This window comes from Stegodyphus dumicola, chromosome 1 (genome assembly GCF_044657685.1).
Source record: "Stegodyphus dumicola isolate Sdum_Otavi_A_Nest chromosome 1, ASM4465768v1".
Classification (NCBI taxonomy): domain Eukaryota; kingdom Metazoa; phylum Arthropoda; class Arachnida; order Araneae; family Eresidae; genus Stegodyphus; species Stegodyphus dumicola.
This window is the reverse complement of record NC_140768.1, coordinates 127011600-127038696: the sequence shown is the minus strand read 5'-3', so window position 1 is coordinate 127038696 and position 27097 is coordinate 127011600. Positions and strand designations below refer to the sequence as shown.

Sequence of the window (27097 nt, the reverse complement as noted above, 5' to 3'; positions counted from 1 at the left end):
TGCTGCCCCTTAGTTGTGAGGTCGCAACATGGTTAGATATGAAGCTTTCCGTGAGGGTTTGGTTCTATTCGGCCCTCTTCTGGGGGACTGACAGAGTGGGTTGAACACCTTTATGAATGTATATGTTGCAATTGGAGTGACACCCGGGATCCACCAAAGTTGTCACCGTTTCTATTTTAGTCTGAGTGTGCTTTTCTTGCCAATGTTTATATAAACCCCGGAGGGTATCGCAGGGGCTGAGCCCGCTTGGCTGGTCTCTTGGAGATCGCGCACAGTTCTTGAAGGGTAACCAGTGAATGATGAAATTAAAGCTGAACTATATGAAGCAAGATATCTTGTAACTACTCAATTCAGTAGAAAATCGAATGGAAATGCCATGAAACTTCTAGTGTTCTTTACTTTGTTGAAGAGAAATGATATTGAATGAAGTATTTACAAGAAATGAAATTCGGGATCAAAATAAAAAATATCGAAGCAACCGAAATTTCATGATGTGTTTTTTAGATGTCAACGTTTCAGACATAGGCAACTTTTCTGCAATAAGTCACGAAGATATCTGATCTGCAGTAAAAACCATTTGAGGTACACTTATACTCAACTTAAGGATGGAAAGCCCACCTGTACCCGATGTGGGAAAAATCATGTGGCCTCATTAAAGGAATGCGAATTTTATCCTAAAATTCGCAAGCGAGGTACAGAAAAGAAAATTCCAGAGCCGCTTAAAAGTCATTTAAAACTGTTACTAAACAGACAAAAAAATCTTCCTATCACGAGCTCTCACGCATGCTCCAGCTGTTTCACCTGGAACAGTTTTGGAAGCTGAAATAGACAAAGTTAAAAATATTGTCAAAGAACTATTAAAATTTGCAGAACGATTCAAGGGAAAAAATGTCGCCTGTGGCAAACCTCCAACTGACACTTTGCTTAGTTGAACTTCTCGAAGGTTCCCTCAACCGCTGTGTGATGCATGATTTAGTTTCTTCTGGGCTTGATAGATGGCGCCACAAATCAACAGAGTCTTCTTTCTAGTTTGTAAGATTAATTTAAGCCCTGTGAAGTTTTACGGCGCCTTTTTTTTTCTTCCTCTGATTTTTCCTCAGTAGACCACCAATCCAGAATTTTTCAATGCCATGTGCCGTCGGGCTTGCTTTCGATGTGTCGTCAAAGTTGAGCCTTTGGGCGATAGTTCCGGCGATAAACGCGTAACTAAAAGAAGTTCAGCCTTCAGATAGAAGCGAGATGAACACAAAGCTGAATATAAAGTGGGAAGAAATGATGTGAAAATGCAAAACAAATGTGAGAACTCCAGGGAAGGTTAGCTGTTTTGTGTGACGTTCCTGAGAATATGAGGAGTTTATAGCTACAGGTTGATGTTCATTTCAATCAGCACGTACTTAGAGTTGTCCGCATAGTTAACATATTCCTTATGTATTGTCTTGGTGAAAAGCTGCTGTTAAACTCGTTGAGTAAGGTTATAAGGTTGACTAGTTAAGGTCTCTATGTTAATAAGTCTCATGTCTATATTCGAATATGATTTGAGATAATTATTTTTCATCGTTAATTTAATTACTATGAATTAAAATAGTAATAACAATTGCAAACTTTGGATTCTGTTTTTTTATTTTATTTTGCTATCTGTACCGTAATAGAAAGATAAGAATAAATGCTTGCATATGGTTATTTAAATCTAAAAAAATATGTTGGACTGTCGGCCAAAGGAAAGTGTACCATTGTGGGAAGCGCTTTAAGAAAAACTTATTTGAATATACTTTACCATGTTAGAAAACCGCCAAAATATCTATGGGTCGATTGAATTTACATCTGTGGTGTGAAGTATAAAATGAAACCAATCGTTCGAAATAATCTGTCGAAATTTCTACATTAATTAGTTAATTATAAAATTTCATATTTAAAGTACGATCTAATTTTAAATAAATGAAACAATTTGATTCAATAATTTTTAAAGCATAATGAAGAGAAATTTAAATTAGTATTGGCTTTACATTCTCTGTAATGTTTGTATCGCAGATGCAGTTCGCTTTCTCTGAATTTTTTAAAGTAGTAAAATATACTTGAAGTAAAAAAAATGGTCACATGAAAAAGCTATACAGAGCTCTAATGTTTTAGTAATGAAATATCTCTACTTGATTTTTCACTATACTTACGAAAGATGAAATCGTTAACCCTCGCCATAATAGAGCCAAACTATTAAGAATAGGGAATATTGTTCAGTCTGCGGCTACTGTGAATCGCGGAAAACCCACAGATCTCTTTATCAGCTAAAGCAATAAAAGACGGGAGAGTCTGGAACGAAGGTAAGGAAAATGTTGATACGATAGTTGTACCGTAGCCAGCTTTGAAGGAAATAATTTTTCTGGTACAACACTTGTACCGCCGACTTAAGAAAATTAATCATAGGCACAAAAAACCATGTGAAAGCCCTACTTAGAGGTCTGCCCTTAAATTTAGGCATTAATATTATGCTTAATGCCTTCAAAAAGAAAGCTTTTACAAAGCACAAGATAATGCAGATCACTAAATACAGAACTAAAGCCCTAATGTCCCACTTCAAAGTACAAATATTACCTACCGAAAATTTTTACGGGATTTATAATATGATTAATCTTACTTTCCTTAAATTTAAAGTGGAGAAATACATCGCAAGAAACCAGGTTCCCCAGTGTCACAGTTGATAGAAGCGGCATCATTTGTCTGAAAATTGCCACATGGCTCCTCGATGTCTGTCTCCACAGAACTGGTAATTATGATCACCAAGAGTGCCTGGAGGCTTCCAAATGTGCAAACTGCCTCTCGCCACATGTGACCTCCTATCTTGGTTGTCCGATAGTTCCATCTGATAGATGTTATTGTTAACGCTGTAGTATTCTACTAGACATGATGAAAGGAAATACCTCACAACGAAAATTCGTATATATGGGCTTTTCAGATGTTTGAGGAGAACAGATTTTAGTCTCTACCTTTGAAAAATAGTTAATCGAAACTTGTAAAGTTCTAGTATCTGATTAATTTGTTTTTACTAATCCAAGAGGACTGCTGATCAGAAATCATGCTGCCATTAACGATGGCGCAGATCAAGAAGTTCCCATAAAAGTTCCAAAATATTATATGCGAAAGCAATTAATTAATTTAATTTTATTTTATTTTATATTCGAAATCTTTTAAGTAGAATCATAGGTGACGGATGGTGATGAAAAAGAATGTCTCAAGATAGTGATGTAGGCAGAAACTTCCTTTGCCAGCCTCAATAACAACATTTACTAGATTAAGGACATTTTGTTGAATTCTTGTCAACATGGTGATATTTTGAAACTTTCCGAGAAGCATCTTATAGAAGCTGTAGAAGTCCTTTTCCTGAAGCATGTGTGGCTGTGAATCAGCTCGATCGAAACGTTAGTCTTGTTCACGCTGTTGGGCATTCGCTTGATGTAGTATTAGTAATAAACACCTCACCTAATAAGGACTTCTGGGGAGTTGTGATATTCCTTCCGTATTAAGGATAATTTCCCTTTATCACTGTTTATAATCGTTTATGCTGTCTGCAAATGCTGTTGTTTCAAGTTTTCCTATTCATCTCAGTCCGTTATTTAATGAGATTTCTACGAATTCTCAGTACGCGCCACTATTTTATTCTTCTTTTATGCAAATTAACTATGAGTTTAAAAATTTATTAAATGTAATTTCCATATTTTCAGCATCCATTTCACCATCAGTTCTTATAATTGTATTCTTTCATTCAATGAGAATTAAAGAAAGGTGTTATTGCTTTGTTTTTTGCGAAAATTTGTTAATTGCATTTTTTTGTTTGGATGGAATGGTAGCATTTTGACCTCATTAAAAGCATTCGATCATCAAAAAACAACAACTTCTGAAATAAATGTACGTTTCTCAATCTAGAAAAAAGGAGGTTTCCGATAGCGTGGAGATATGGAAGGTTTCCTACAGCACGAAATTTAGCAATATTCTAAACTACCAAAAAAGCGAAACAAAAACTGTTGTTTATGCTAACAATAGCTGCATAAACAAATAAATATAAATGGCACAATTTCGTAAACAATAAATGGCACAATTATAGTGCGCTTGTTAAATTATGCCAGGAATTTTTTTCTATTTAAAGCTAATTTCACTAGGTATAAAGCACTACGAATTTACATCTTAAAACATTTAAGTGCGGATCTTGAAATATATGAACTTGTGCGAGGGCAATTCGGAAATTAACCTCCGTTGTGACGTGGCGCTAGTAAGAGTGGGCGAAGCGCAACCATTCAAGCATCAAGAATTAGTGATTCAGTAAGCTTTCTGCTGTCTGAGAGTGTTGTACTGATGCGCATGTGTTGCGTAAAGGGTCACAAAATGTGCGCTGCTGTTGAAAATCCAGACAAATGCGAGGTAAGAGAAGTAATACAATTTCTTTGGGCAAGAAACTGTCAGCGGTAAGACATTCATCGTGAATTTGCTTCGTATATTTACCAGACGTTAGACAGTGAAAGTGAAATGCTTCAATGGGTGAGATGTTTTAAAGAAAGAAGAATAAACATTCATGAGGAATCAAGGAGGCCGTCTGTAGTAAGTGATGATCCCGTCAAACAAACTGATGACAAAATCCGTCACATGCATCAACTCATAATCTCGGAACTTTCACAACAATTTCCGAACATTTCTCGGACTGTCTTTAATGAGACACTCATCAGAAATTAGGCCACCAGGAGTTCTGTACTCGATAAGTACCGAAAATTCTCACGGAAATCTACAAAACCAATCGAATTGGCACTATCTTAGTTTTTTTCCTGGTGCTACAGGGAATAGGGAGGAGATTTTGAACAGAATAGTGACTGGTGACGAGATTTCGGTAGCTCATGTGAATGCTGAGACAAAACAAGTGTAAATGAAATGGGGTAATACATATTTCTCCAACCCGGCTGAAGAAAGTCCATCAAACTTTGTCAGTGAGGAAGGTTATGGCCATCGCGTTTTGTAATTTTAATGTAATCTTGCCTGTTGAATTCCTGGAATGGGGAATGGCAATCAGTTCTGAAGTGTACTTCAGCAATTCACACTTTGAGAAAACTGAAACTTTAAGAAACACTTTGAAAACTGAAAAGAGGCATCCAGAACAAACATCGCGGCCTGCTGTCATCTGGGGTTATGTTCCTGTACGATAACGCTCACGCTCGCAGTGCTAATCGAATACAAGATCTTTTGAACCAATTCAAATGGAACGTCTTTCAACATCTCCCTACAGCTGGGACTTCGCTCCTTCTGATTATGATCTTTTCCCTGCAGTGCAGAAGTGGTTTGGGACACAGCATTTCGCTGATGGTGAGAAATTGTGAAATCTGGTTGTGTCAATCTGTTTGTGACAAACCGCTGTGACGATCTGGTTGAAGTCGTAGGCGGCTGAATTTTATGCAGAAGGAATTGCAAGTTAGTAAAACGCTGTGACAAGTGCTTGAATGTACTATGCTGAAAAATAGAAGACAGCTGTATCTGTCAGAATTCTTACCTCAATACAATGACAGTTTACACTTGATATTACCAGACGCTTTCGAACAATCTCCAGTACTGCTCTTATCCACTCCATCTCGAATCAATTCAAGAAGCAATTTATTCAACAGCATATCAACTTTGCCAGAATATTACTTATAACAACACTACATACATAAAAGATGATTACGAAATGCGCCCTCCTCCTTACAATAGACATCCTGCTGTACCACATGTAAAAATAAAAACACTAATCAACGCTAAAGCTAAAAACAATCCAACTAACGCACTTACAGACGGCTCAAAAATTGATAATAAAGTTGACTGCGCAGTATTTGTTCCCAAGCAAAAGTTTCTACAGTCAAATATTATATAAAAAGGATTCTTAAGACATGCAAACATTATTCATCAAGCTGAACTTTCTGCAATAAAAATGACCATCAGATTAGGAAAACAAAATAATATTATAGAATTAAATTGTAATACTGACAGTCAATCTGCCATCTGTGCTATCTGTAACCCAAAAATCTATTTCTTCTATTTCTATGACATCAATAACCTCTCTAACATAACAGATAATTTAAAAATTCATATATCATGGATAAGAGGCCACAGTGCAAATACTGGTACCGAAACAGGTGACAAACTTACCAAAGCAGCTGTTCTTAATCAAGAAAGCAATTTTCTATACATAAAATTCCCCAAATCTTATCTTAGACTCTCCATAAAAGAACAAATGACTTAAATATGGCAAGAACAATGGAATAATGTACCAGCAGGACGACGTACATATCTATTCTACCCCAACTGCAGTGCTGACACCACAAGTACAAAATCCTTTTTAATAAGTTATATAATTGGCCATGGACCATATCTTGTTTATCTTCATCAAAGGAACTCAATAAACACTGATATCTGTATATGCGGGCCAAAAAGGAGACAGTGATCACTATCTTTTCTCATGGTCCTCTCAATGAAAAATTTCCTATTCGTACACCCAGAAGTATTGATGTATCCTTCAAAAGAATGATTATCAAAGTTAAACATCTTTATTCTAATGTAAAACAAATTCACCAAAAACTTAATACAATAAATGGATTAGATCTATGCAGAATAACCCCATCTGTAACACATGAAATATAACAAAATATTTAATGTTCAACCATTTAAGAATTTTAAAGAACAATTAATCTTTGCAAAAATACTTAGTTATCTTGATCGCAACAACAAAAGTCTTACAAAATCTGTAACAAACAAAATGAAATAAAAAAATTGAATCATGACGGCAAATTAGAACTGAAAAGGTGAGTCATGATATTGATTTGCTGAGTCATTAATATTGTATGAGTCATGTAAAATATATGAACTTTTTTATATGAACTCTATAATGATGAACATTTTAGTGACTCTTGAATTCAGCCTAATGAATATTGAAAACTATTTGTGATCCATGAACTCTAAAATAAAATATTCTCTTCTACATTTTATGCTTCTATTTTTTAATTCTATTATATGATACATAGTGCATTATCCTATGTTTAACACTTTACCCTAAATTCTAAAAATTTTAAATTTTATTATATGTATATTATGTAGTATTCTATACTTTATGTATTATTCTATTTTTTATTTTCTATATTTTATCTATTATTTAAAATTTGTCATATGATATATTTCTATGTTTTAGCCTTTTATTCCTAATTTGGAAAATTGAAAATTTATTATTTTATATTTTATTGGTCCAAAAGGGTAATTTGCCCTGAATTACTATTAACTTTGTTTTGGCATTTTGCGTTGGTTCGCTATAAATGCCCGATTCACTTTTTAAATTGTTGCCACTAAATATTATCGTCCTGTATTATATTTAAAGAAATTAAATAATGAAGAATCTGCATTAATGTGGGCATGTTTCTCGCATTGTGATAAAACAACGGTACCTAGAGCCATCCCATTTTGAACAGTGTACGTTTCTACTGGAATATGAGCATCTGGAAGCCCATATTTGGAATTTGGAATTTGTTTTATTATCTATTTCATATTTTGTAAACCTTTAATGAATTTTTGGTTAACAAACTCAATGATTTAAAAGCGGGGAATGGCAACACTGTACGGGGGAAGGGACATTTTTATCTCCAGCGTGCGAGACTGTGTATCGGAAATTCTAAAGATATGCTCATTTAAAAATTATTTCGCGATATTGCTGTTGAACGGAATATAAAACGTTAAGAAAACACCCCATTGGGCGTAATGTAAAATCTAAAGGCTTTCAGATCATTTTTTTTTTTTCCTGTTTTTTTTTCCTACGTTAAGTATTATTCTAAATTTGTCATATGATATATGCTACGCTACCTTAATGTAAAACTTGTTTTATTAGATTTCCCTCCTTTCCCAAAGGTACAAATTGTTCGAGATGTGGTCTCATCCGGTGGGCTAATAATTGATTCACCCATTACACAGTAACCCTTCTAATGACCCTTCTTCTAGTTTTCTTCTTTTTTCTAATAACCTTTTTCCCTTTTCAGTCCTCCTCTCTTAATAATTAGCTTCTAAGCCTCCCTCTAAAGAACATCAGCTTTATTCTTCGTCTATCCTTCTCTCCTCAAATAACCTCACCAGTAGCCCCCAAATTTGCCAAACGCAGGCGCTTGACTTCATGGGGGTTTAATTTAGCTTTAGTCGGTTAGTGATTGAGAGCTATACTCGTTTGATTTTTCATGAAGTTTCTGGTGCTCCCAACATTTTTACATGTAGCTGTACCTGTCAGATGTAAATAAACAATTTGTTGAGTCTATGCGGTTTTTTTTTTTTTTTATTTACAGCGAAACGGAGGTTAGTTTACGATTTGCTCTTGTAATAATATTCAGCTCCGAATAATATGATGTTTGGCCTCAATTGTTGGGTACAATGGAGTAATATTAACTACATTTCTCAGTAAAATACGAAACTATGTTTTAAAATGTTGCTATTTTCGATGTAAATAAAAAATTGCTTTAAATGAAAAATATTAAGAAAAACTGGACAATATTATTTCCGATAAATAATATAATTTAATTACGGTATGGTAAATTTTGGAAATGAACGAAGTTAATATATAATACAAAGCCAAAGTTTGTTACAGTTTTAAAGAACATACATATTTCAGACTACGAAAGCAGTTTAGTAAACTTATTGTTTACTAAACAAGGACTAATTTGTCCTTTCCCTTGACATTTTTAGGAAGTAGGAAGTGAAAAAGAAAAGAGCTCCTGAAATCAAGTACTCTTCCTTTTATTTATAACATTTTCTCGTGAGTTTGTAAGGGTAGATATATTTAAACACTATTTTTCTTCTGTGACGGAAGTCTGCATGCATAAAAAATGAGGAAAGATCACTGGCTTTCTTCCCAGATTACTGCCTTCTTCCTTGAATATTTTATGAAATCAGTTCATAGTTGAAATTCGAATAAAATTAATCGATTTCTATTCAATTTCGGAGTACTGTAGAAACGTTAACTTGCATATTCTTGACTAAAGGAGAAGTAGAACGAATTTGCTTATGCTTATAAATAAGGACATTAATTTTAATTAAAAAAATGACCAAAACATCTTATAATTTCTTGGAAAGATTCCTTTATATACAAAAATTATTTAAGTAAAGTAAAATTACATAACGTATTTTACATAACGTACATTTTTGCTCTTAAAAATTTAATTATGGCCTTTGAAATTTGTGGACTATCTTATGCTGCCTGTGTGATATGGAATTTGGCAATACTTGTAATATACCGCATAATAATGATCGCGATTAAACAAGATGACAAGAAACTATATTTTAAAATACAATCATTTGGCTCGAAGTAAAAAAAAAAAAAAAAGGAAATATGTTGCTCTGATATCGGTACTTTGGTACCTGAAAAAAGTCCATAGGGCGACGTAAAGTCTGCCAGGAGGGTCGGGCTGCGTCCCTCATATCATATCGGTACTTTGGTTAATTCAAAAAGAGAAGAAATGCTTTATTATTGTCAAACGAAGTGGTTGGACCAGCACGGTCGATTTTCTTTATAGAAGATATTATTTTTGAATATGCTCATAACACTCATTCCCTAAATAACCAGCTACAGCCAGCTTTGCCTTAACAGATTGCTTCGATAATTTATATTAAGGAGAAATATGCAAGGGATATGCATCCAAGAGGAGGACTTGGCTCTTATTTAAATTACACATAATTAAAACCACGAAACCATCCTCTAAGGCTTTCGCTGAAATTTGAAACTATGCTGAAAACCCCGATTTCTACAACTGTAATTTTCGCGTACTGGTAAGTATATTTTAACAGAGCTTCGTTGATCATAATTACTGCGACCAAAAACTATTTACGTACCCAAATTTTCAACAACCTACTCTGTTACTTTTACTGGGTCTTTTCTTTTACATTACCATGTCAAGAATGTCCCTTTACATGTTTTATATTTGATAGCTTAATAAAGATACTTATTTGGCCATAAATGCAGGCCGTAAAAAGCTGGTGAACCCCTCCCCCCCCCCCCCCGAGTTCACATAAACCGCGGAAACTATCTAAAATTTAGGAACCTTTATGGAAATCTAGGAAAGTATATATCCTGACAGATGAAAACAGGATTGAGTTCCTTCTGAAAGAAATACGTTTCTGGTAGAACAGAATGTCAGTGAAGGGTCTGTTCTGCTTGTGCTTGCTTTTACAAGAACGATCACTCTGCAACACATGCCCTGAAGAAGTTCATGCCTTTAAGAATTTCCCTAAAATATGCTAAAAGGAAGTGTTAAATATCGCCTTTGTAAGACATGCTGCAATTTTTGTGTAGTTTTTTCAAGGAATTTGGCTAATGCTTCTTACATTTCCAGAATGTCCTTAATTCCAGCTGAAGATAGGCTCTTGTACGCCTACTTTATCCTTATTATTAATTTCCAGCAAACCTTTTTACACTTCTCAGTCTGTAGTTAATTTAACTCCAAAATCTAACTTTCAACGAATTTTTATACTTTGATACTTTGTGATATAAGGCAGGATTTCTCAACCGTTTTACAGTTGCTACCCCTTTTTATCACTGAAATTTTTTCGCGACCTCCAGGATCTAATATTTACAAACATTTTGTGGGACCCCATATGCATTGCGCAAATTCGACACACGCGCGAGTGAAACTGTCAGTTTTTTCACTTGTATTGTAATATATTATTGCAGCTTTAGGTCATTAACTTTAATTTCTAATTTTAAGACATAGAACAATGTGAACATTTTAAATAAGTAACAGACGAAATGACAGCGTTACGTGCAAAGCAAGGAAAATGAACGTTTATATTATATTAAAAAAAGAATGCGTTGAAACGTTTTCATTTTTTCCTTTGTCTGTATTATCTTATCTTTATCTATTTTCAGATACATTGTGTAAAAATATGTGGTAATTGTAAAATTATTACAATAAGAAATATCAAAACTGTTAAAAGTTTTGGCGACCTCCTTCTGCAGGTCCCGCGATCCCCAAGGGGTTCGCGACCCACAGTTTAAGAAACCCTGATATAAGGCATTCAGCAGGATGTGATTCTCCTGCTCTTACCAGTTCTATCAGTGTTGCGAAATAGGGACTGGCTTTTGTGAATTCCGCAGTGAGATTTACCCGAGCGAACCTCGAAGGTTTCGTTTCTCTTCATTCACTCCTAGGCTTTCTAAGGGACACAGTCTGTTCTAGTACTTTCTGTACAGATCTGGTTTTGAATTCTTCAAAATCTCCTTCAGCAAGAGTTCAGGTTACAGCTTCTTCCACTCAGAGGTCATCGATAAGGCCTATTGCAATATTATAATAGCCCTTCCAGAATTTGCGTATAGCGTGGTCTTCGTCATATCAAAAGAAGAGGCATAGCGGGTATCTGGTGAAGAACTTTTTAAAATTTGAAATCAGCCGCTGGTCTATGGACTGGAGGATACATGGAGCTGGGTGGAAGTCCGAGGAGCTTAATGAATTTACGCTTTTCGAGGTTTAGTAGATGCCTCCCAATCGGGGCAGTGGTTAGCGACGCTGACTGCTGTATCGTAAGTCCCGGGTTCGAATGTGGAAAAGACGTGGATGTTTTTAAATCTATAGTGCCCGTGCGGCATAAGGGCACTTTAAATATGAAGCGAATTTGACGTCCTCTCCAGAGGTTGGTCCAAGGGCAAGAGGGGTGGGAGACCCTAGAACCCCTCCGCTCGAGGTGTTCTCCATCAAAATTGGGGTCGGAACTAAACAAAGTCGTACTGTCACCTGTATGTCACCTGTATGGTGCTCAAGGCTCCTGCTAACGACATATGCAACCTTGCACTCCTTGCCACGATGAATTTCGTGGGCTTGTTCTTCGTCAGAAACTCGGCAATTTACCAAGAGCTTGAGGTACCAACTCACTTATATATTCACTTTGCCAATCTTGCAGATAAAATTTTCAAAAACATTCCGAGTTAATCTACTCGGCCTTCGGTTCTGCTACTCGGCCTTAGGTTTAACTTTGGAATTAAGTTACTTAAGTTCCTGGGCCTAAAGAACTGCCTGATGATCCATGTGTTCGGGTTTGTTTTGTAAATAACTTCGATTTTTTTTTTTTTTTTTTTTTTTTTTAAATTTTATGGGCCTTAAGTGATTTGGGGTTTTCTGAATGGTCAAAGAGTAACTTTTAACTTTAATCTCCTCTTCTAGTTGATCTGACTGCTAGGATTAACCTATTCCCTTTCATGGATTTCTTTTTCAACATCCTTTTACTGCCGGTAATGCTCCTAGATCTCCTCAAAGCTTACTGGTTGGCAGCAATGCTTGCACTGGGAAGTTGCTTTAATTTCTTCAGAAGGACGACGTTAAAGTGAAATGCTAATATTTTAAAATTTTCTATCTTAATTTTTAAGAGAAAAAAATTAATAATACAAAATGAGGAATATGCAAATAAATAACGGCAATTCGGTTTTTCTTTATTAAATAAACAGAAAAGTTTTCTACGTGATATTAATTTACGAAGAAAAAATATTATTCCCTATCGTTTGGTTGCAGCAGTTTTAGATATCAGAATTTACAAGCAGAAAGAAAACTGACCCAGAATGTTGCATTAAACTGATCACTAAACACGTGTGCATCTTTCACTCAAGCAACTGGTTGCTGTTAAGTCACTGCTCCTCTTACACCCAATTTTATGTCTCAAACTCTAATACCTTTTTTGTTGTTTAGAGTACGTTTTCATGAAATTTCGAAATCATTTTGACCAGTTTTATTTGGGTCACCCTGTTGATTCTATATCTTGAATTTCTAGAGCTTAATTTTTAACCTAATAGTTCAGTGACATATGTTTAGATTTAGATTCTTTCAGGTATTAAACTACAACTTGAATATGAAGGTCAGATGCAATTCGTTTTCAAAAACAATTTTTTTTTTTAATAATTTTCTGCTTTTTAAATACGTTTGAAAACTTTAATAGTAAACTCTTCTATGACACATTAGATTGCGATTTAATTTTTTTTTTAGTCTGAAAACTCAAATTTAGCCTAATTCTTTTTCTTTCCTGCCTTTGTCGTATATTTGTAACGGTCTAGTAAAGCAGAATTTCAAGTTTCTTGTTTTTGTATTGCACCGAAACAAAGCAAACCTAGGAGCATGCATTCGTAAATTGCACGAGAAAAATACGTGCAATTTATAAATGGCCTTTCGTATAAAAAACGCTCAAATTGAACGTAAAAATATTATAAAAAGTGTCCAGTGGCAATTACTAAATATTTACGTATATTTTTACGTTATACGTAACTTTTACGTAAAATTTAGGTATATTTACACGAGAGACTAGTGTTCATTCTCAACTTTTATGTATAATATACGTAAATTTCAGGGATTTACGTATATTTTTAGTAAAAATTTACGTATATTTATTGCATATACGTAAATCTCAATTTTTTGCTTCACGTATGCTAATATATTTAGTAAACATTTATGTAAATTTCCCCGATTTTTTACTGTATATAAACGTATATATTAGGTAAAAATTAAGGTAGATATTCCCCGTATTTTACGGTACAAAAACGTATCTATTTGACAGAAATTAACGTATATATTTCCCGTATTTTACGGTACAAAAAAGTATATATTTGATAGTAATTGACCTAAATCTTCCCTATGTTTTCTTTGCATATGCGAATGACTGGTAAAAGTTTAATCCGATGTCTTCTCCACTTTACTGTGTATAAATGCACATTTTTTGGTAAAAAATTTGCGTAAATCTCCAGTTACCTTTTCACTGTATTTTTCGTAAAATGTACTTATTTTAATCTCATATTTTTTATATAAATCTATGCAAAAACTTTCTGCATGCTATGATTAAAAGGTAAAATCATATTTATATCAAATTCTTGCATATCTGCCTTTTAGTTATGTACAGCAATATGGAATATATATAACTGGAAAATTTAAAGCACTAGTAAATGAAAAAAAAAATTCTATTCAAAAATTACTTTCAATATAAAAATAATAAATAAAATAAAATAAAAAATTAAAAAGGCTGAAAATCACTTTCAATATTTCATTTCAAAGTGACTACAAAATATGCAATAAATTTCGTAAACATCAATTCTATGTTTTAAATCAATTAATGCTATCCTTCATTTGCATTTTTGTTTACTAAATTCATTTCATAAATTTAAATTTAGTAAACAACTGTAGCAAACAGTTGTTTACTAAATTCATTATTACTAAATAACACTTTAAATAAATTATTTGCTTTTCCGAAGGACTTTTTTTATGCCATGTAAATGAACGATAGCATTAATTGATTTAAAACATAGAACTCAGGTTTACAAAATTTATTGCATATTTTGTAGTCACTTTGAAATGAAATATTAAAAGTGATTTTCAGCCTTTAAGAGTTACGTAATTTTTGAATAGAAATTAATTTTTTTGAGTTTAAATTTTCCAGTTATATATATTCCATATTGCTGTGCATACCTAAAAGGTGGATATGTAAAAATTTGATATCAAATTAACATTTTATCTTTTAATCATAATATGCAGAACATTTTTGCATAGCTTTATATAAGCATACGAGATTAAAATAAGCACATTTTATGAAAAATGCAGTAAATAGGTATTTGGAGATTTATGCAAATTTTTTACCAAAAATGTGCACTTATACACAGTAAAGAGGAGAAGACATCGGACTAAATTTTTACCAGTCATTCGTATATGCAAAGAAAACATAGGGAAGATTTAAGTAAATTATTATCAAATATACAAGTTTTTGCACCGTAAATTACGGGGAATATCTACGTTAATTTCTATCTAAAGTACAATATAGTTAATTACCAAATTCAGTAAACGACTGTAGCGCAAAAGAAAACATCATACATTTAGATTATTTGAATGAGTGTGCTAAATTTTAAAATTGTTAAATATAGACCAGGAAATTGTAGAAAACTTACCTTGTCCAATAGTTTCGAAGTTGACTTTTTGTTATTTTCCTTGAAGATGAATGTTTAATGTCACAAATATTGCATTCATATCTTCAGATAATACACAAATATATACATATTTATTTATTAAAATTTAGTTTATCCCAAACATGTTAAAGAAAATATTAATTTGCATGTAAGTTAATCGAGTAACATCTGTTTTAATTACACACATAATTATGATATGTAAAAATTTTACATTTATCAGTCAATCTTGCAATGTATTGTAATCTATTATTGTTGTCTTTCTCAGTTTAAAATCTTCTAAATATATTAGATCAGTACTAAAAGTTCACCTCTACAAAAGAAATGCTTTATAGAAGCATTTTTAAAAAGTTTCCTTTTACAATGTAACTGTTAATTTCATAAATAAGTTCATAAAATTATGCAAATTTAAAATTACCTAAATATGTTCATTATTTTATCTTATATACCAGATAAAATTTTAAAAAGTTAATTTGTTTATTTATTTTTATTTTAGTTAATTTGATCCAATAAAGTCTGCTTGGCAAGATTTGCGCCGGCGAAACGGAAAAGTAGCCTGATATTTTGAATTTTTTAAAATAATTTTCATAAATTTACTATTTTAGGGAGACTCGGTAGCACAGTGGCTAGTGCCTCACGCAGCAGCACCAGAGGTCCGGCGTTTGATTCCCAGGCTGAGCAAGGTTGTAACAGCCTTTCATCCCTTGAGTGGGTCGATAAAATTAGTACCAAGTTCCATCGGGGACTTAATACCGGGGGACCTGCAACAAGCTGACCACTTATGCACAAACACCACAGAGCTCACCATCTAGAAAGTAGATATCAAGGCATTCCCAGCCATGGCTCTCTAAGGGCTGTTTGTGCCATCCAGTTTAGTTTTAAGTTTTACTATTTTAGTAACATAAAAATACATCTGTAACAGGTTTGGTTTAGGTTTATTTGATTACTGCAAAGCACAATAGGGCTATCTGCCTAAGGTGAGGAATGCCTTCGTGAAGGACTTTCTAAGGGAAACTGGCTCGTATACATGTTACACATGGGTAAAACCACGGAAACGGCCATGCAGCCAGACCGTTCGCGGGATTCGAACGTCGAACCGAACTACCAGTGTTCAGCGACTTTACCGCTGGGCCGTTGGCGAGCCTTCTATTACACAGGACCTGTGTGTGCAGGATCACCTTCGAAATTAAGAGAGTTGTATTTAAAATCGGTTCTAAACTAAAGCTGCTTTCTTGCCCAATTTTATACTATTGAAAATACCGGTAATTGTCAAAATGATTCGTATTCAATATGTATAAGATTATTAATGAGCTGCCAAATCGCAGTTAGCCATCTAATATACTACATTCAACGTTATTATTTTTCTTTTTGAATGTCAGGTTTTCATTATTTCTGCCGATATATCTGTAACAGGACATAAAGATTGAGTTAATGTAGAATAGAAAATTACCTTGCAACATATCCAATACGACTTAGTGGCAGTACTTCATTCTCTAGAAAAACATTTTAAATTATTATACTTAAAATAAAAAATTCATATTTGTTACAGCAAAACATCATTAACACAATAAACCAGAGTTGAATGCAAATCTAGTTTAACTCCATTCTTGAAAACTAGTTTATTACTTTCAATTTAATTTAAAAATAATAAAAAAATAAGGTACGTATTACGATGACTACCTAGATATCTCGCCTAAACTGGCAATCCTTGTAGGTTATACAGGTTAACCCTAACATAGGTTATAGAGGGCACTAAGATAGAAAGTATTAATCCCACACTAGGGACTCTAACATTTAGTGGGAACAGTTTGAAAAGTGAAACGGATATTTATAGTGAACCAATGCAAAACAAAAACAATAGTCCTTTAGGGACAGAGCCCATTTGGAATAATAAATAAATTAACAACTTTTAGCTATTTTTTCTTCTTGTAAAAAATAGACATACAGAATATTTTTAGAAAATAACAGTACTTTAAGCATACATTTTCCACATATTTAACGCAATTCATTCTAGCTCTGTTGCAATACTGGCAAAGGTACTCCTCTGTTATTAGGACGGGATTCAGAAATGTACAATGAAACCTCGAGATACGAGGAAAGTATGAGCAAAATACGGGCATTGACTCGAGTAACGAGCAATGAGCCAGGCTATTGGTATGGGTGGTGCCATTTCATTATCCGGCTCAACTCAGGGAATCCCCTCGTCAGATCACTCAGTGTTCTTTTATATACGTGTTTGTGCACTTGCAAGTTAATTGTTTTGACATTTAATGTGAAAATAATTATTTCAAGATGCCTCGCAAGAAGATTATTGCCTCAGATAGTGCTGCAAAGAAAAATAAGGAGGCCATGGACGTCGATATCAAGAAAGAAATCATAGATAAACATAAGCATGGTGAAGGAATTGGCGAAGACTTGCGGACTTTCAACATCCAAAATCTATACAGTCAAAAGTCTTTAATCCGGACTCGTCGGCGATTCCTGATTATCGGTTTTTACGGATTATAGATCATCAATTTAAATCTGGTAAGATGGCATGCAGAAATTATAAAATTAAAAATATCAAACCGTAATTTATGAAATAAAGAGCAATTATGATCTAAAGGGTATCAAAATTTACAAAAAAAAAAGCTTAATATTTATTTGTTTACTTTATTAAACATTTCTTTCAACGCTCGCATGCGTAAAGCATACATTACGCATAGTCAAAATTAGAAAATTGCAACCAGAAAACTATTTGATGTGTATTCGTGATATTTATAATGACGAGGAATTTGATTTAAACCATATCAAAGACGGAGTACATTGAAATGAAATACTAAATTTAGTAAGGAATTATAAGCCGAATAAAATAAAAACAACAGCCTTGAAGATAAGGATAGTGCTGACAGATCAACTTCCAGTTCATTGCCTGCCACGACGTTTCCCCCCACCCACCCCCGCAGAGCAGCGTGAAATTGATAAACAGATTTCGGAATGGTTAAGAAAACAAAGGATATGCCTTTATCCATTTTTTGCAGAAATTCCACTTTTTGTTTGATGAATATGGAAACATGCTTCGCTTTGTAGATCCTTTGGCAGCTCCAGAATCGGAAATTCTTTTTGGCATAATCGAAAGTTCATGCTTACTTTTACAAAATTCCTCTAACAGTCTGCAAAAAATAATAAGCCGGGTCCAATTCGAAGATTAAGGAAAAATGCAATCCGAAACATTAACTGAAATAGATAATTAGAGTTTAGCTTATACCGTCACCGTCCGTTATACATTAAACGCGCATGCGTAAAGGTATTATGCGCATGCGCAGAAAGTTTGTAACTTTGAGGTCTGGATTATAGATTTTTCCGGATTATGGACGTCCGGATTAAAGACTTTTGACTGTACTATTCTGAAGAAGCAGAAAGAAATTAAGAAACCTGATGTAGCCAAAGGAATTATCGTTTCTTCCAAGCACCATAAAAGTACTCCTAGGTGTTGAGAAGCTGTTGTTGGTGTGGATTAATGAGAAGGAATTAAAATGTTGGTAACAAAGTTAAACTATGGTTATATTATTTACCAGTGCCATTTATTAGGAAAAATTGACTTGATATTAAAATAATATTTCTTGGGGTGTGGAACGGGTTAACTGAATTTCCATTATTTTCAATGGGGAAGCTTGTTTCTAGATACGAGAAATTCGCTATACCAGTTGAATGCTGGAACGAATTAAACTCGTATCTCGAGGTTCCACTGTAGAAATGTAAGCATCTGTATATGCATGTATGCGCATATATGTATATAAGTATACACATACATACATAAAGAATATACACATGCACACACGAGCACCTACATTTAAAAATGCATGCATATAAACACACATTTCTGAATCTGGTCCTGATAACAGAAGAATACCTACATGAATCATAGGATTTACATTAATCAGTTTTATTAGATTTCTTAAATGCAGAGGATTTACATTAATCAGTTTTATTAGAATTCTTAAATGCAGAGGATTTACATTAATCAGTTTTATTGGAATTCTTAAATGAAATCTTCACTATCCGAAAATTCAGTTTCATTTCCAGCTGAAACTATATCAGGACAATCTCATTTGTATTATTCCCCTCTAACAACTGAACATTTTTATAACCTTTTCTATTCCATGGAAAACTAATGCTACATTAAACATATATTTTCTAAATCTGAAAATTTTAAGTTAGCTTAGAAACTGTAATCATTCTTAAAAAAGTTCGATTTATGCAGATGTTAGATCAATAAAATTACTTTCCTGTGAAAAAGCATTGAACAACATGATTTTACACATCAAGATATACTGAGTGAAAATTCATGAAATGTTTTATTTCTTGGTATCTCTGCAAGAATTGTATAAAAAAGACTACCTCCCTTTTTTTAAAAAAATGTTTAGTAAATACTATGATGAAAATTGGTTACATTATTTACAGTTCATAATTAATAGAAAATAAATCATTTCTTAGCTTATCAAGAATTTATTTTTATCACATTCATAAACAGTACTAATTTAAACAAACATACCATTATGATTTCAATAACTATGAAATAGAAATCCAAATCTGTGTCTAGTAGATGGTCTAGTAGATTGGACGTCTCGTTTACTACAATTCAGCAGGGTGCTGACTCCCCAGACTGTAATATAAATGTAAACTTGTAAATTATATATATATATATATATATATATATAATTTACAAGGGAAAAAGCAACAAAAATATAAACAATTTCTTGGTTTTATATAAGCATTTCTGCACATTTACAATTTTCATTTTTTTAACTGTCTAGTTATATCAAAATACATGATTTAGTAAAATATAATTCAAATAATTTAAGGTGTTTTAGATCAAATACTAACTTTTCAAAAACAATTTCATGCAATTCTAATAATCGACATAACTATCAAGTTTTGACTTCGAAAATTATGTTTAGAGAAACCTGAAGCTGCAGTAAATAGGAATAAATTTATTCAGAATTGAAAGTAAAGCATTCTTACTTTATTTTCTTTCTTTAACTATGGCAGATCTTTTAAAACAATAAAATCAAACAAACAAAAAAGAAATGCATTCATGAAAGGACTTAGGACTTACTTATTATTCATGAAAGGATATATTTCAGTAATTACAAGTGCATGAAAATTCAGTATATATATAAACAAAAAATTAACACAGATTTGGAACAAAGTACCCGTGTTTCTATCGCATAAAATTTCCTTTTTTAATAGCACAATATCTTTGAGTTAAAGATTATATATTAAAGCAAAGTTATAAAACTAAATTCAAAAATAAGAGATTAAATTATTTTTAGGGAAAGCACTAAGCAAATAAAAATTTTGAATTTCATAAATAAATGAAAGTTACATGCTTTAGTTTTTGGCATAAGGCAGATAATAAATAGTTCCAGAACAGATTTCTGAACAATTAGTCATGTTAATATTGCCTTTCTTTTTCCATTAAAAGCTATTCCTGCTTAATTACAGTATGCTTTAAGATAAATATTAAAACGTTTGTGTAAAAATAATATAACTATAAAAAGGTGAGACACATACAAACAGGAGTGACACAAACAGTAAGAAACAGACTAGTGCAAAATTTTTTCAATTTATTGATTTGGTATTCTATGTCATTAACAGTACCAAATCTTGAAAATGAATCATTAGGCACGTACACACATGAAAAATCACATTTCCTACACAGACGCTATTTATAAAATTTTATATAGGTGAAGAAAGTACGAGTATTAAACACTGAAAATATAAAATATTCACTTACTTTCTTCAAATAATTAGTAACATCGATTCATTCAGTCACAAACGCCAATTCCACGAACAAACAGTATTCTTCTTTTCGACCGCCATTACTGTTTTCACAAATATCCCGCCACAACCGGAAGTACAAAGTGTCTGCTTTGCCATTGGTCAGTGAACAATAATTGCAACCCTCTTTTTTTTTTAGTCCAAAGAGATTTGAATCCGGAAGGACTATTAGTTTCGTTTTGGCATTTTGCGTCAGACTCATAAATGTCGGTTCACTTTTCAAACTGTTGCCACAAAATGTTAGAGTCCTGCATTATATTTGAAGAAATTAAATAATGAAAAATCTGCATAAATGTATGTATATTTCTCGTATTGTGATAAAACAACGGTACATAGAGTCATCGAATTTTGAATAACGTAATCCTCCAACGAATATGAGCATGTGGAAGACCAAATTTGAAATTTGAAATTTGTTTTATGATCGATTTCCTATTTTTTAAAACTTTGACGAATTTTTGATTAACAAACTCAAGGATTTCAAAGCGAGCAATGGCAACGTTGTGCAGAAAAAAATTTTTTTATCTCCAGCGCGTGAGTCTCTGTATCGGAAATTCTAAAGATATGCTCGTTTTAAAACTATTTTGCGATGTTGCTGTTGCACTGGATCTTATGGTTTAAGTGCGAGGAACATGATATTTAATAAAGAAAGGTAACACACAAAATGTTAAAAAACGCCCCTTTGGACGTAATTTAAAATCTGAAACATTTCAGATTTATTTATTTATTTATTTATTTATTTATTTTTATAATTAAATATATTAAGAAAGCCTCTAAATTAGCATATGAAATAAACTTACTTTTGCATTATATAAATTTATATTCACAGCATTTCTGTATTAAGGTAATAATTCAATTTTTCTACGAAAAATAGAAATGTCTGTGTATGCGCATGCTCAGTGTATAATCGTAAATCCAGTTAATTTTTATAAGTTAGCGTAAAATTAACTATGCAAATTTTGAGTTCATTTAACTGGACCCTTGTACTTGATCTGTAGTTCTCCATATTAAGAATGTCTTTAACTGTTTCAGGAAAAATATAAAATATAATATAATTATTTATTTACATTATTTTTTTTCCTCATATAAAAATGATTAAAATCGCTATATCATTTTTCCCGTACATTAAACAAAATTAAAAAATGTTAGCCTCGTGTGATTTTTATAACAAAGATTAAAGGAACTGAAATATATGCAAAATATCAGAATTCAGCTTGCAATTTCGAAGTTATTATTATTATTATTAAATAAAAATATTAGTATATCTTTGATTATAATTAATGATCATTTGGTCTACATTAAACCATTGTTCAAGAAGTTAAACATTCTCAAGCATCTTCTGCTCTATTTATTATTCTATTCCTCGACATGAAAGATTTGCTAGTCTTATTCCAATTTAAATGCCCACATTTTCTAAATAAAATAAGGCGAGTATTGTACCAAACTCAGTAAGTACACAAATTTAATAACAGCATATTCCAGTTAAATGGGTAATAGGATTTTCATAAAAGAAATTAAATTGTGTAAATTAATGAAAGTGTTGATATGAATAAAAATAACAAATTTGATATAAGAAAATAAATAAGTTATTTTGAAGATCTTTAAATTTAAAAAATTTAATTTTTTGCAAAAATGCACGTAAGTATTTAGCTCATGTTAAAATTCATAGAAAAATTTTAGCCTCATATATGAATGCCCCTTTTTTCATGTTCGTAGAAAAGGAAAACAAAGTGAAATGCCAAAAATGCACTAAATATTTTGAATTAATAAACTTCATTTTTAATCGTTTTAGACTTCGTATAATATCCGTAAAAATGACGAATGAAATATACCATAAAGGCAGTAGTTTCTTTCAGAACATTCGAATTCGTATAATATGCGTAAAAGTGACGAATAAAATATACCATTATGGGGGTAGTTTTTTTCAGTACATTCGGATTCGTATAATTTTCGTAAAAATAACGTGTGGAAAATAACGATAAAGAGTCAACAGTAACTTCAGCCTTTTCCATTCGTATAAATTTCGTAAAAGTAACGTGCAAAAAATACCATACGCTTATTTCACCAAAATATTATATGTATATTTTTGGAGACGTGCTGCCTGAGAAGGGACCAATCTATTAAATTTTGCAAATTTGAGATGATATTAATGATTAATTTTTATGGTAAAAAACCGATCTCAACAGCAAGCAAGTTAATGGCATTTATTCTAGAGCGTTTACAAAACTAAACTGAGGCTGCAAGTACTATTTTTATGTGCAGCATTTAATCTGCCGTTTAAAATCAGGGCACAAATGCAGAACAGGATATTTCTAAATCTAAGCCTGTAAATTCTGTAATCAGATGATTACAGATTAATCACTAAATTCTTAGATGATAAAACTATCTCGTATCACACATTTCCTCTGCCAAATGAAAAACCCATACGTGCTGTGATTAAAAAACTCCCAGCACACACTAAAACAGAAGACATCTTTGAAGAGTTAGCTGAAAAAGGAATCCCAGTTAAAGCTGTTAAGCAGTTCACCAAGAAAATTAATGGCGAAATTGTCAAAATGCCCACCTTCTTAGTGGAAGTAAAAAGAAGCATCGAAGAGAAAAATATTTATAAAATTACACATATCCTAGATTTAGGAATTAAAGTTGTTAGCTTCAAAACTACGCCAGGTCCGACACAGTGTCACAACTGTCAAGGGTACGGTCATAGTAAAATGCACTGCAAGCATAAAACGCGCTGCCTGTGAAATGTGGCCAAAATCATGCTACGTATACTTGTACTAAAGATAAAAATCTACCTGGTACCTGTGCCCTTTGCGGAGGTCCGCATATAAGTTATTATCGTGGGTGTGAAATGCACCCTGATAATATAAAAGAGAAGATAGCCCAGCAAAAATCAAGAGAAGAAAATCGTAATACCAGAAGAAATAACCCACCCCCACCTCCAAGGGACTTAGAAAATTTTCCGCCGCTTCCTACTCAAAATCAAACTCAAAATGTTGAAAATAATAACAACGAAAATAATACAAGTCAAACCAATCGGAACACAGAAAGTTCAGGAGAAGCACAAAACTCCGCCCCCGGATTCATATTATGGCTAAAAAACTTATTCAACCAAGGCAAATTACTTTTCCAAAAATTTATGACAGCAAAATCACTAATTGACAAAATCCAAATCGGATTTGAAGCATTTGAACTCTTAAGCAATATGAACTATGAATTCTAATCCTGACATTAATGTTACTAGTTATCATATCACTGCCTCGAGTAGTTTAAATGTCGCATATTTTAACGCAAATGGTATAAAAATACCGAGATACTTAATTACATTAATCGTCATGATATTGATATTTTTCTCGCTAACGAAACTCATCTCAGAGCATGTGACAAATTTAAAATACAAGGATTTAGAACTTATCGTTCTGACCGCTCTCATAATAGATTAGGCAGGACTTTGATTCTTGTTAAGAATTATCTCCGCTCCACTCCATTTAGCCTCAGCGGCAATACCAGCATCGAACACACAGCTATTATTGTGCACTCTCGTACCAACGAACCAGTGGTTTTTATCTCTGCATACAATCCACCAAGGAACACCATCAGTGGTCACGATCTCATCAGCTTTAGCAACATCGCTTTTCCGGTTGTCATAGCCGGCGACCTTAATGCCAAACATAATTCATGGAACTCAAGAATCAGGAACACTAATGGTAACATACTCTATAATTTCGCACTAAATAACGATCTCAGAATTTATGGCCCTACTGACCCTACCCGTTACCACCATACAGGTACAGCTGATGTTCTTGACATTGTCATTACGAAAAATATTCTTCAAATTCCATATCTTAAAGTGAATAATGAAATGAGTTCAGATCACCTTCCAGTCAATTTCACATTTTATGGATATGAAAGGTCCTTCCTCTCAAAAGCATCACTAACTGGACTAAATTTAAGGAAATCCTTAAAACACTACCTGCACATGCTGTTTTAGCTGATATTTCACACATCGAAGAACAGATCACTAAAATCAACAGAAGAATTAACACTGCTATTATCAATTCTACTACTTTCAAAGAATATCAGAAGCCCAAATTACCTGACTACTTAATTGATAAAATGATCCTACTATTAAAAACCAATTAAATAGAAAAATCCGTGAAATTCAAGAAGCTATTTCTGAATATAGGTCAAATTCTTGGTTTGATCTCCTTGATTCCATATACTCTAACCCAGGAACTGTCTGGAAAATTGCAAAAACACTCCGTAAAAATTAAGTCTATAATATTGGTCCTATTAACACTAATAATGGCATCACCTACTCATAAAAAGATATTGCAGAAGCTCTTGCTGCCCATCTGGAAAATACTTTTACTAACAACAATTATTACAATGAGGAAATAGAAGAGGATGTTTATAATTTTAATATTCACCTCCCGGACCGCATTGGTAATGAGCATATTAATGCCACCTCACCTAATGAAATTTATGACATAATCAAAAATCTAAAAATCAGAAAAGCTCCGGGTTTCGACGGGATTTCAAATAAAATTCTAAAACTTCTGCCTAAAAGCTACATTGTCCTAACTACTAATATCATAAATGCGTGTCTCAGGTTAAACTATTTTCCACAGCAGTGGAAACATGCAAATATTGTTACTTTCCTTAATCCGGGGAAAAATCCAAGAGAGCTTAACTCATACCGTCCAATTAGTCTGCTTCCTGGGCTGGGCAAAGTTTTCGAAAGGTCATACAAAGAAGACTTACAAAGCACCTTCAAGATAAAAATATCACAAATAGTGAACAATTCGGCTTCAGAACTGGACACAGTACTGTTCATCAACTGCTTAATGTAACAGGGTATATCGCTGATTTATTCGTTAAAAAGAATACAATTGCAAGTTGTTTTTTGGACTCAGAAAAAGCATTTGACAAGGTGTGGCATGATGGTTTAATTTACAAGCTACACCTTGCTCATCTGCCAATTAACTTCATTAAACTTCTAAAAAGTTATCTGAGAAACCGTACCTTTCAAGTAAAAATTAACAACACTAATTCTACGAAGAAATATATCAAAAGCGGAATTCCACAAGGAAGTGTTCTTGGACCCAGTCTTTTTTGCATTTATACAAATGACATGCCCGTCCCACTTTAATTCAAAAATAGTTAAGTTTGCTGATGATACAGCGATATTGACCAGATCAATGAAACCACAACTTGCTGTTGATAAGCTTGAAATTGCAGTGAATCACGTTGTGCATTACCTTAAATCATGGAGACACAGGATTAATCCCTCTAAAAGCAACATTCTACTTTTTCGCCGACACGAAAATTTACCCCAGTTGAAGTGAACATTAAAATTAATAATCAAGAAGTTCCTGTGGTTAACAGCACTAAATATTTAGGTATCTATTTTGATTCACAATTGCTCTTTAAAGAACGTTCCGAATATGCACTCAGAAAAGCGACTGTCGCAAAAATTGCTCTTCAACCCTTGATTGGCAGAAAATCCAAGTTAAATGTGAGAATTAAAAAGAAAATATATATTACACTTATTCGTCCGATACTTCTGTACGCTATCCCTGTTTGGGCCACCGTTTGTAAAACCTACAGAAGAAGACTACAAATTTTTCAAAATAAAATTCTACGCGATATCATCAATGCGCCGTGGTTTGTCAGAAACTTACAGATTCATAAAGAATTGAAGATCCGGACGTTCCTGATGAGATACTCACTACAAGCCACAATTTCTTTCAAAAAATAGCTAACTCAAGTTATGACCATATAAGGGAGCTAATTAATTATGATCCTATCCTGGAATGTGCTATAAAAAGGCCCAGAAGCATCTTCCATAATGTGAAGTGGTGAATTGTAAATAGTGTATATAAAAAATTTTATTATATGAGACTGTACAATAATCCCACAGCATCGGACTTTGGATTAAAGCTCACTTATTCTTCTTATTTTCAACTACTTCAGATGAACATTGCGACATCCTAATGGATAATGGCATTGCTTTTTGGTAGCTTTTTATATTTTTTATGTTCAATTTGTTTTCTACTACTTATGATTGACTTTGCGACACCCAAATGGGTAATGGCTTAGCTCATAGGTATCTGCTTTTGTGTACATATTGTGTATATAGAGAAATTCACCACTTCGCGTTTTGAGAATAACAGCGACAGAGTACAAGACTAAAACCACTGTCTGTTGGTTGATCAAGTGTTCTCTTGAGGTTTCATTGTGTATACATTTAATTTACTATGCTTTACAAGTATTGTGTGTCTTCAAGTGTGAATTCTTCATTATCACTTTATTATTTGACTGTGC

General features: G+C 33.0%; 1 protein-coding gene across 2 annotated transcripts in view; it reads right to left on the bottom strand.

The window, feature by feature from the left end:
- The window catches only part of LOC118182841 (alpha-tocopherol transfer protein-like), a 120119-nt gene extending 99255 nt beyond the window's left edge, over positions 1–20864 (bottom strand). For both annotated transcript variants that reach the window (XM_085811142.1, XM_085811135.1), the window contains exons 1-2: positions 20730–20864; positions 19485–19595 (exon numbers count right to left, since the gene is read on the bottom strand). The gene's annotated coding sequence lies outside the window, so the exon portion shown is untranslated. The remainder of the gene's footprint in view (positions 1–19484; positions 19596–20729) is intronic.
- Positions 20865–27097: the final 6233 nt, after the last annotated feature.